This window comes from Lupinus angustifolius, chromosome LG16 (genome assembly GCF_001865875.1).
Source record: "Lupinus angustifolius cultivar Tanjil chromosome LG16, LupAngTanjil_v1.0, whole genome shotgun sequence".
Classification (NCBI taxonomy): Eukaryota; Viridiplantae; Streptophyta; class Magnoliopsida; order Fabales; family Fabaceae; genus Lupinus; species Lupinus angustifolius.
The window spans coordinates 12,817,248-12,827,461 of NC_032024.1; the positions used below are offsets into that span (position 1 = coordinate 12,817,248).

At 36.0% G+C, this 10,214-nt stretch overlaps 1 pseudogene; it reads left to right on the forward strand.

The window, feature by feature from the left end:
- Window positions 1-2,380, forward strand: part of LOC109329321 — a 12,385-nt pseudogene extending 10,005 nt beyond the window's left edge.

Here is a 10,214-nt window from a genome sequence, read left to right on the forward strand (position 1 = left end):
ACTGTTATTTCTAACTTTTTTTATAATTCTAATTTATATATTAGTTTCTAATATATTTACTGTTATTTCTAACTTTTTTTATAATTCTAATTCTAATTCTAATTTATAATTCTAATTTTTATAATTCTAATTCTAATTTTATTCATTAATTACTAACTTTTTTTATATATTAGTTTGTGTGGACCCCATTTAGGAACATTACCTATGTGGGCCCCATACCTGATGTAGTCAGAGCACGTGTACCACTCATATGCTTTTCACTTGTTGAGTGGCATGCTGCTGATAGGGTGATGAGACAGTTTGGTCTACAACAACCCATCTCAGAAGATCCAATTAATGTGGAGAAACAACACAAGATGGATCTACGTGGAAAAAATGACTACAACTGGCCTCAAAAGCATGACCAGTGGATTCAGGTTTGGAATAACCGGGAAAACTATGTGGTCAACGGTTTTCCCGATAACCAGCCTTTGTACCATTACTCGCAGTATATGCAATGGTACTTACAAAGGACGAGGAAATACATATCTCCAGATGGAGCATATTCAGCCGGATCGGTAATAACATATTATTTTATTTTATTTTATTCTATTTTATTTTCTTTTCACATATTCTAACAAATTCAATTTTTCCATTTATTCAGTACAATTTTATCAAAATGATTCGGGATAGATGTGCTCCTACAAATGTGTTTCCAAATCCGTTGCAGTCATTGAATGACGTCTATCACAACTGCAATGAGATGATGCAAGCATTTGCTCAACTAATTCCAACCGCCTTCTCCTCAACTACTTCTGAAGCTCCTCCTCCACAACACTTCCAAATGCCTTTTGCACCTGAATATCAACAATATGAGAGTCAAACTCAGACGGATACTTTTCCGCAGGCATACACTCAGACTCCTGCTCCTCAACAACAACAACAACATCCGTTTGGGTTTGAACCTTACGGAGCAATGGGTGACTACTCCTTCTCTCAATTACCATCATCTTCACAATTTCAAGGAATGCCATCAATGTTTGGCACTACTTCAAATACTCCATTCTCGGCATTCAACTCTCAACAATATTATCAGCCGACAATGCCTTCCCAAACAAACGATGACGATGAAGATGATGACGATAGTGAAGACGAAGACGAGGAGCAGCCACAACTGGTTAGAGGTGGAAGACAAAATCAATCGCAACAACAACAACAACTAAGAGTTCAACCACCTCGAAGGAGAAAGACACCTGGAGACGCCATTTAGGATATTTTTTTCCCGCTAATTAAATGTATTTGAATTTTAAATTACAAATTATAACAATTCTAAAAAAATACAAAAATACTATACTAAAAAATTACAAAAATACATTAATTTAACTAAAATTATAACATGTTAAATTACCATACTAAAATACAAAAATAATCATTTAACTAAAATTACCATATTCAAAATACATTAATTTTATAATTTAACCACACAAAAAAAAGTACGTAAAACGAAATAACCCATGCAAACTCGTGTATGGGGTCCACGACACTGGAAGTCGTGTACCCCATCCACGATTTCAGTGAGGAGAGAGAAAATTAAAGGGAATGGTCCACGACTTTCCCTTGGAATCGTGCCTGTCATCCACGACTTTGCCAAAGTCGTGGACCCCATCCAGGACTTTCAAAAAAGTACCCCAATCCCGTAAATATTTGAAAAGGTACCCCAAAGCTGGGATAGTGTAAACTACACTATCTCGGTAATTTTTCCCCAAATGTCAATTGTTTAAGGTCCGAGCAAATGCCATCCACTTAAGGTCTAAGCAACTACTAACCTAATAAATAATGTCACATGCAACCCATTTTTGGTCACAACGTAAATCGCCAAAGGCTTAGAAGCCATTCTATTCAATGGGTAACTTTGAACTAGTTCAAAATATACGCACCTGCTTGCCCGAACTCCTACCGGACAAGATGAACGACAAAGGAAAACATTTTAACTAATATTTTTGATATTGAACACACAAATTTCCGTCTAGAATGGACAACCATAAAGTAATTTTAAATACTCTTTTCAAAAGAATTGTAAAAAAGTCTGTGAATTAAATTTTTTGTTAAAGGCTAAGTTTCTATAGATTACAAGTGAAGGTTCATTTAAGCCAATTAGAAAGATCAGAGTCTGAAGATATCATCGACCCATTGGTTCAGGTCCACTCAGAACGAGTGGCATTCTAAAGGGCAAGAGAGACAAACACCTCACTTGAACAAGAGTGAAGTCAGAACAGACATGACTCACAAGGAATCCCTTGGACAAAATTCTCTTCGACCATGCCTAGGAGCAGCGGATGCTCCTCTTGTTCATCACAGTGGAGGGAACCACAACAGGAAAGAAGGAATAGGGCCAGAATGAATATCGATAGATCTTGCGCTATCATAACCCTCTTCCTAAAAATTTATCCTCACCATCTCAAAGTAATAGAAAATAAGGTCAAGGAGAAAAGAATGTACCTAAGTTTGTGGTGGGAAGATGATAGAGTAGAGAAACAAGCACATAAGCAAAGTTGAAAGCAGAAGATTGAGGAATAAGTATGCAGTAATGAATAAGTGAAAGGTAAAGGGTGAATCTCTATTTATATGGTCAAAGGAGAAAAAATATATAAGCAAAGTTGAAACCAAAACATTCATTGCTGCCATTAATTTCGAAGTTAATGGCGAACATGAAGACCGAAACGAAAATATTGATTGACAGTCGAGAGACACTTTTCATCCTTATTCTGAATAAAAAAAATGAAGCAACCATTAGTTCCTGACAGACCACATGGCAAGAAAACACCACCCTAGAAAACAAGTCATTTCAATGATCTACACGAACTAACAATAAACGTTTGGAACAAAAGACTGAAGTCTAATGTCATGTTCAGAAAGTCATCCTATATAGGGAAAAGGATGACAACTACATGACATAACCAAGTCAACACCTTAAAGCATGAAAATTTTCCTACACACTAAAGGCAAACCCACACAGCCCAAGAAGTACTTATTCATGTTACCCATGAGACAAGTATTCCAAATCTTCAACACTATTAGTTTGAGAAAGGATAAAATCACACCGCCCACAATGATGATGAACCACCTCATGGAGTGCAGAGCACCCCATGGAGCGGAGACCATCCCATGGAGTGCAGAGCACCCCATGGAGTGCAGAGCACTCTCACTCTGCTTTCTCTCTCTAAAGCATACACTCATACTAACATGAGCATGTAGTCTCATTTCAAGTACCCACCGAAGGTGGTCCAAGGTTGAGTGTTGGAAAAATGGGAACAAATTAGTGTGAAATGAAAAAACACCAACTCCCACATTGGATGGTGAAAACACTTCAAGCGTGTTTATAAGTATTTATTGCACTATTGGGGTGGGCCCCAACCAAGGGTTACATGAGTTTTATGGTGAGAGAGGACACATAACCAAATACCCTCAAAAAGCACATGCTTGCACCACCATCACCACTACCTCCACATCTGTCATTGTTTGTCTAGCTAAAATCGAATTGTGCTAGAGTCGGGCTTGATCGAGTTTTCTGAAAATGGTTTTCCTTCTAGATGCCATGTTGACCAAGTCATCACGCCTTCCACATGCTTGGTAGACGTGTTGGCAAAGACGACACAAACTATCAACGATGAATAGATAAGGATATACCCAATCACTATGGTTGTTGTTATCTTTGCCGTGTACCAGCACGTCAGAATACACCTATAACGAGGGTTGAATAGGTGTCCTGGATCACTTGTTCCGCTTTTCCTATATTTGCACAAAACTAAAACATACTGCAATTAATTGATTATGCTTGGACTTAATCGATTAACAGTGCTCGAATATAATTGATTATGCTTGTGGATAATTGACTATCCTGACACTCGCACAACTTGATTCTTTGGTTTCTTGCACATCAAGTTACAGAATACCGAATCTTTACACAGTTAATTGATTAATGATATTATAGAAAGTCAATAAACAGATTATAGCATGCAACTCATATTAACACAATTAATCAACAAAGTAAAGACAGAAAGTAAAGAGATTAGATATTAGAAAGAGGTGCACAAGGAATTTTATCCTACTTCATTTGCGGTCCACTGCAAACTACATCCAGGCCTCCCCTTCTGATCTCGGGAGATTTTTATTCAACTATTACAATTGTGAGTTTTACAAACACACTTACAATTACAAAATCAGAAAAACTAAGATGATCCTTACTTAGCCCCTATGAGCTTGACAACCTAGGTTTGACCTAACTAAATCGCCTACTAGGATCTCCTATCCTTTCGCGATCGGCGCCAACCTCGGTATCGCTCGACTAAGACCTCTTAGCCTCTGTGAATATTACTAAGATCTCTCTCGTAGTGAAATAATTGACAAAGAGATCAACTTCCTTGTTCAAACAGAATGTATTGAGTTGACTTGAGTACTTAATACTCGGATTCAACAATTGAAAACTCAAGCTAAAACATAAAGCATAAAATCCACAAGAACCTAATTCTAAATGAAATTTAATGCATTAGGTTTTCCAAAAATGATTCACTCTCTTTTCAGAAGAAGATTTCCCTCACAAATCTCTCAAAGAAATCAAGAACTAGATGCAAGAATTCAATGCATAGAAAACTAGAGACTAGATACAATGATATTAATCTAAAAGCCTAAACCAGAATGCTTTCACTCCCTAGGTTTTCTAAATGCCCTTTCTCACTACAATACGATCTATGAAAATGTATACTCTCTAACAATTTTCGAAATATGCGTGTAGTGTCACATTGGCAAGAATTACAGAATTTATACTAATCATACTGATATTAATCGATTATCCTTCCATTTAATCGATTAAAGGGTTGTTAAAAATCAATTTCCAGTTACGTCTTAATCGATTATATGGTGTCTTAATTGATTTAACGTGCTAACAACATCAGATCAGTTAGTAACCGAATTCTAGATAATCAATTACACTAACTACTTAATCGATTATGCTGAGTTAAAAATGTTTTTCTTTAATTTAGGAATGTATGGTAAACTACCTATATGATATGCACATGTTTAACATAACTTTTCAAAATATATTACCTTTAATGCATGAAACTTTGTATGTGTATGCATGAGCCTATTTATCTTAAGATATCTAGATGTTATGTCTCAATTTTAATCTTGCTCTATTTTAGTTCTTGTGAGACTTTCCACCTAGGTTTACCTAACCTAGACTCAATCTAAGGCAATCATCTTAAGACTTCTAATTACAAGTAAATATAATATAGTCCTAAACCTATAGATGCAACCTATGAGTCTTCGGCTTGTTATTTTTTGTATGATCTTCAAGCTTTCTTGACTCTTTGCACTTTCAATCTCCCCTTTTTGATAATGACAAACACTTCACCAATTCTTTGTTTGATAAGCTTGATGATGATTAGCATGTGTTTGCTTAGGTTGGTTATATGTCAAAGTTGCGTTGCTCCCCCTTACTTTGTTCTCCCCCTCAACCAAGCTATAAGGTGAAATACACACAAATAGGTACCAATCATATGTACAGAAGCTCAGCAACCTGAAACACATCAACCGACAAACAACCTTTCTCCCCCCTTTTAACATTATCAAAAGGTGTAGACAATTAAGTGATAATAGTTGGTCAAAAGTAAGAAGAGATATAATTTTTTTGATAAGAAACTATAATTAATCAGAAAGTACAGGATTTGATTTTGATTAACCAGACTTTAAAAAATTGAACAAATGCATAAAATCTCTACATTTAATCGATTATTGAGGGCAGATAATCGATTAAACTAACAAAAAAACAAAATATGAACCAAGTTTATATGACACATCCAACATTTAAATATTCAATCAGTCATGGAATGATTAACAGTTCTGATATAGTCAGGTTAAACATATATTAATCAAACACATATGTCATACACACAAGATATGGTCAAGATACTCATAAAACCAAAATCCATAAACCATTCAACGTAATTAGCGATTGTCCAACAAAGCATGATATTTGCGAAATTTAAGAAACAAGTACCGAAATAGAGTTTAGTAGCATATTACAAGACAAAAGATCGCAATGCTAAAAAATAACATGAAGTACATGACCCAAAACACAATACTAGACGACAAAATATAACACATTATAGACTAGACACTCCTAGACTAATCCTAAGATGATGAAGGGAGATGTGTTTCTTGCGGATGCATTATGTCATGAGTGGTCCAAAGGAGGAAGTCCAAATGGTTGATTTCTTCATTTAAGCGATCATTTTGCCTCTCAAAACCAGATTGAAGAATGTCCCTCAGAGACTCATAGCGTGTGTCAATGTGAGCATCGAGCCTCTATTCCGTAGCATATAAGTGAGCAATCCCGGATGAAGGTTCTTGAGGCAAAGCAGAAGTGGCAAAGCAGAAGCCTCCCCCTGATTCTCTGGAATCAGATTATTCATAGGAACATCTTCATCAGATAAGTCCAAATCTACGGTTGTGTTATGATCCTTCTGGTATTCCGAGGCATTGTTATACTTGTAAATATCCATTTTTTGGATAAGATTATCTCCAATCAAGTGCTCACGAGAGTTCGTTGTAATAATCAATGTATCAGACGTATCTATTTCTAGATGGTCAATGATACACGATATGAATATTCAATATGCAAGCAACTTGTTCGATGAGGTTGAGATGCCATTCATAACCTTTAGAATCTCCTAAGGCCATTTTATCCCTATATTTTCTCGGACAACAAATTTGAATTTCAGGTCATTTATAGTAGGCTGAGAATGGTTAGTGTTCCTTTGAACCAGAATATACGCTACAATATAGTGAAGAAGACGATTCTCAAATAATGATCAAGATTTTGTTAACTCGCCTTGCACATACATGTGAGGTCCCCTGAGACATGATTTTTCCATTTCAGTCGCATCGAATGAGTTCCATAACTCATTCGAGCAGTCTCCAATGCACCAACCATCACTACCTAATCCACCCACATTCATAAATAGTTTTTCATTCAACTCAAATAGTTTTCCCGAAACCATAGACCAGTAAGTTCCATCTTTGTATCTAAGGTTTGCATAAAATTCCCTAACAAGAGCGGGTATACCTCACCATTAAGCTCCAAAAACTAGGTCACACCTTGAACTTCCAATCCATGTGGAAACTCAAATCCTTGAGATAGCATCCAAGCCATATCCACATATCGGATATAGGTTTGTTTCCTCCCTTAAAACTTTGATAGACGAGTTTCTTGCAAAATTAGTGAATAGTATGGATCATCTCGATTCCTCCTATCACCATGGCCGAAACAAGAGTCGATTTCATATTTTCTTGGACGGTTAGAAGTGTTTTTGACTCTCTTCTGTTTACCAACAACCATTATTCTGAAATTAGAAAGCTCTAATCGATTTGGGGTGATTTTTTGTTAGGGTTTTAGGTTGGGGAAGAACTAGATTTTAAGATTTCTTGAGGATTGCGAACTAATAAGTGGCTAACTAGGCATAAGGACACTCATTTTGGATTACTATAGTGAAGGAAAAGATAAATTTCACGACTGGACATAGAAAAGGTAGGAATTAAGATTTTAGGGTTTGAAAAACTTTCCCAAATACACGTTGAATATGTTAAATTTTACTGTCGTTAAACGATTAAGGCTTATGTTAATCGATTAAGACCTGTTAAAATCTTATGCAACTGAGCCCAGTTAATCGATTAAAGGAATAATTAATCGATTGAAGATAGATATTTTAAAAAGTGTAAGCTAGTGGAACTCAGTTTAATCGATTATCCTACAGGGTAATCGATTAACATCGGTAAAATTGCAGATTTGAGTGTGTTTTTGAGATTAAAAAGGTATGCTAAGACTTTTAACATAGGAACCTAATCTATACAGAGTTACACACTTCTAACACTTAAACATTTAATTATGAAAGCAATTTATCAAGCACAAAGAGAAACATGCATTTACATACAACATATAGATAAGCACATTTATCATACAAAAGGTACAAAACACCATTAGTCAAACTAGTTAAGATATTTTTCATCAAGAATTCCAAGTTCTCTCCTAAGAATAAAGAATGAGTCCCGTGGAAGGGGCTTGGTGAAAATATCAGCTAGTTGTTTCGTGGTTTCAACAAATTCAAGTATGCAATCACCTTTTTGTACATGATCACGCAAAAAATGATGCCTTATCTCTATATGCTTAGTTCTAGAATGCAAGATGGGATTCTTGGATAGGTTTATGGCGCTTGTATTTTCGCATTTAATTGGTATCTTTTCCAAAGAGAGACTGGAATTCATAAGTTGATGCTTCATCCAAAGGATTTGAGCGCAACACACACTGGCGGCAATGTACCTCGCTCCGGCAGTGGATAAAGCAACACAAGCTTGCTTTTTTCTATGCCATGACACTAAGGAGCTTCCTAATAGGTGGCAAGTTTCGCTAGTGCTTTTCCGATCTAGTTTACACCAAGCGAAATCATAATTGGAATAACCTATCGAGGAAGGTAAGGTATCCCTAGGATACCATAGTCCCATATTAAGGGTTAACTTTAATTATCTCGCGATATGTTTAACAGAAGTAAAGTGTGATTCCTTAGGCATACATTAATATCTAGTACACTTGTAAACACTAAACATAATATCAGGGTGACTCACAATTAAATATAATAACGAGCCTATCATGCCACGATATTTTGTTACCTCTACCACTTTCCCTTTATCATCGTTGTCTAAATAGCATGAGGATGCAATAGGAGTGGATGCTTCTTTGCATTTTTCCATCTCGAATTTGCGCAGAAATTCTTTGCAGTATTTTGATTGGTGAGCAAATATGTCATTGTCCATTTGCTTGATTTGTAATCCCAGGAAGAAGGTAAGCTCTCTCATTATTGACATTTCAAATTCACCCTGCATCAAATTAGAAAAATCCTTGCAAAGGACGTCATTAGTAGCTCTAAAGATAATATCAACAACATATATTTGAACTACTAAAACATGATTATCTTATTTTTGGATAAAGAGCATTGTATCGATTTTGCACCTCACGAACCCCCTTTCTAAGAGAAAAGTGCTCAATCTATCATACCAAGCTCGAGGAGCTTGCTTTAGGCTATAAAGTGCTTTTTTAAGCTTATAGACATGGTTCAGAAATTTATAATTTTCAAAGCTGGGAGGTTGCTCAACATAAACCTCCTCTTGAATGAATCCATTCAAGAAGGCGCTCTTAACATCCATTTGGAACAAATTAAAATTCATGATTGATGCAAATGCCAATAACATCATTATGGCCTCTAACCTCGCAACAAGGGTGTAGGTTTCATATTATTAAACCAGATTCATCAAGTTTGTTTCTAATGACCCATTTAGTGCCAATTATTGGATGGTCTTTTGGTTTGGGGAGCAAGTCCCACACATTATTACGCTCAAATTGGTTTAGCTCTTCTTGCATAGCTATACCCCAGTGCACAACCTCAATGGCCTTATTTATGGTCTTAGGCTCTATTTGTGATACGAAAGTAACGAAATTACAAAAGTTATGCAAAGAGCTACGGGTTACCACCCCCGTAGAGATATCACATAATACTTTATCGAGTGGATGGTCTTTCTTGGTTTTCCGCGTCCTCGGCAAGTTATGATGGTCCCCATTGACTTCTTGATCATCATTATCTTCTTTGTCCTTTTCCAAGTCCTTAGAGTATGCTTCTTCTAAAGCACTTGTAACATCATCAGACAAAACCTCCCTCTTCTCTTTTGGAAAAGATTCATCAAAATGAACATGAATCATTCTTCTACAATCATAGTTTATTTATTAAAAACTCTAAATATTTTACTATGCATCAAATACCCTAAGAATATACCCTTGTCGACCTTTGAATCAAATTTTCCTAAAGCTCATTTTCCATTTTTTAAAATAAAACATTTGCATCCAAAGGCATGAAGATGAGATATATTAGGTTTTCAGCCTCTTAATAACTCGTAAGAAGTGTTTAACACTTTAGGCCTAAGAAATACTCGATTTATAACATAGCAAGTTGTATGTACAACATCGGCCCAAAAGTATTTCAGCACTTTGCCTTCATTAAGCATGGTCATGGCCAACTCCTCTAATAAACGATTTTTCCTCTCAACAACGCCATTTTGTAGAGGAGTTCTAGGAGCATAGTATCGGTGCATGATACCATGTTTATCACAAAACTTGTCGAACAGGGGGTTCT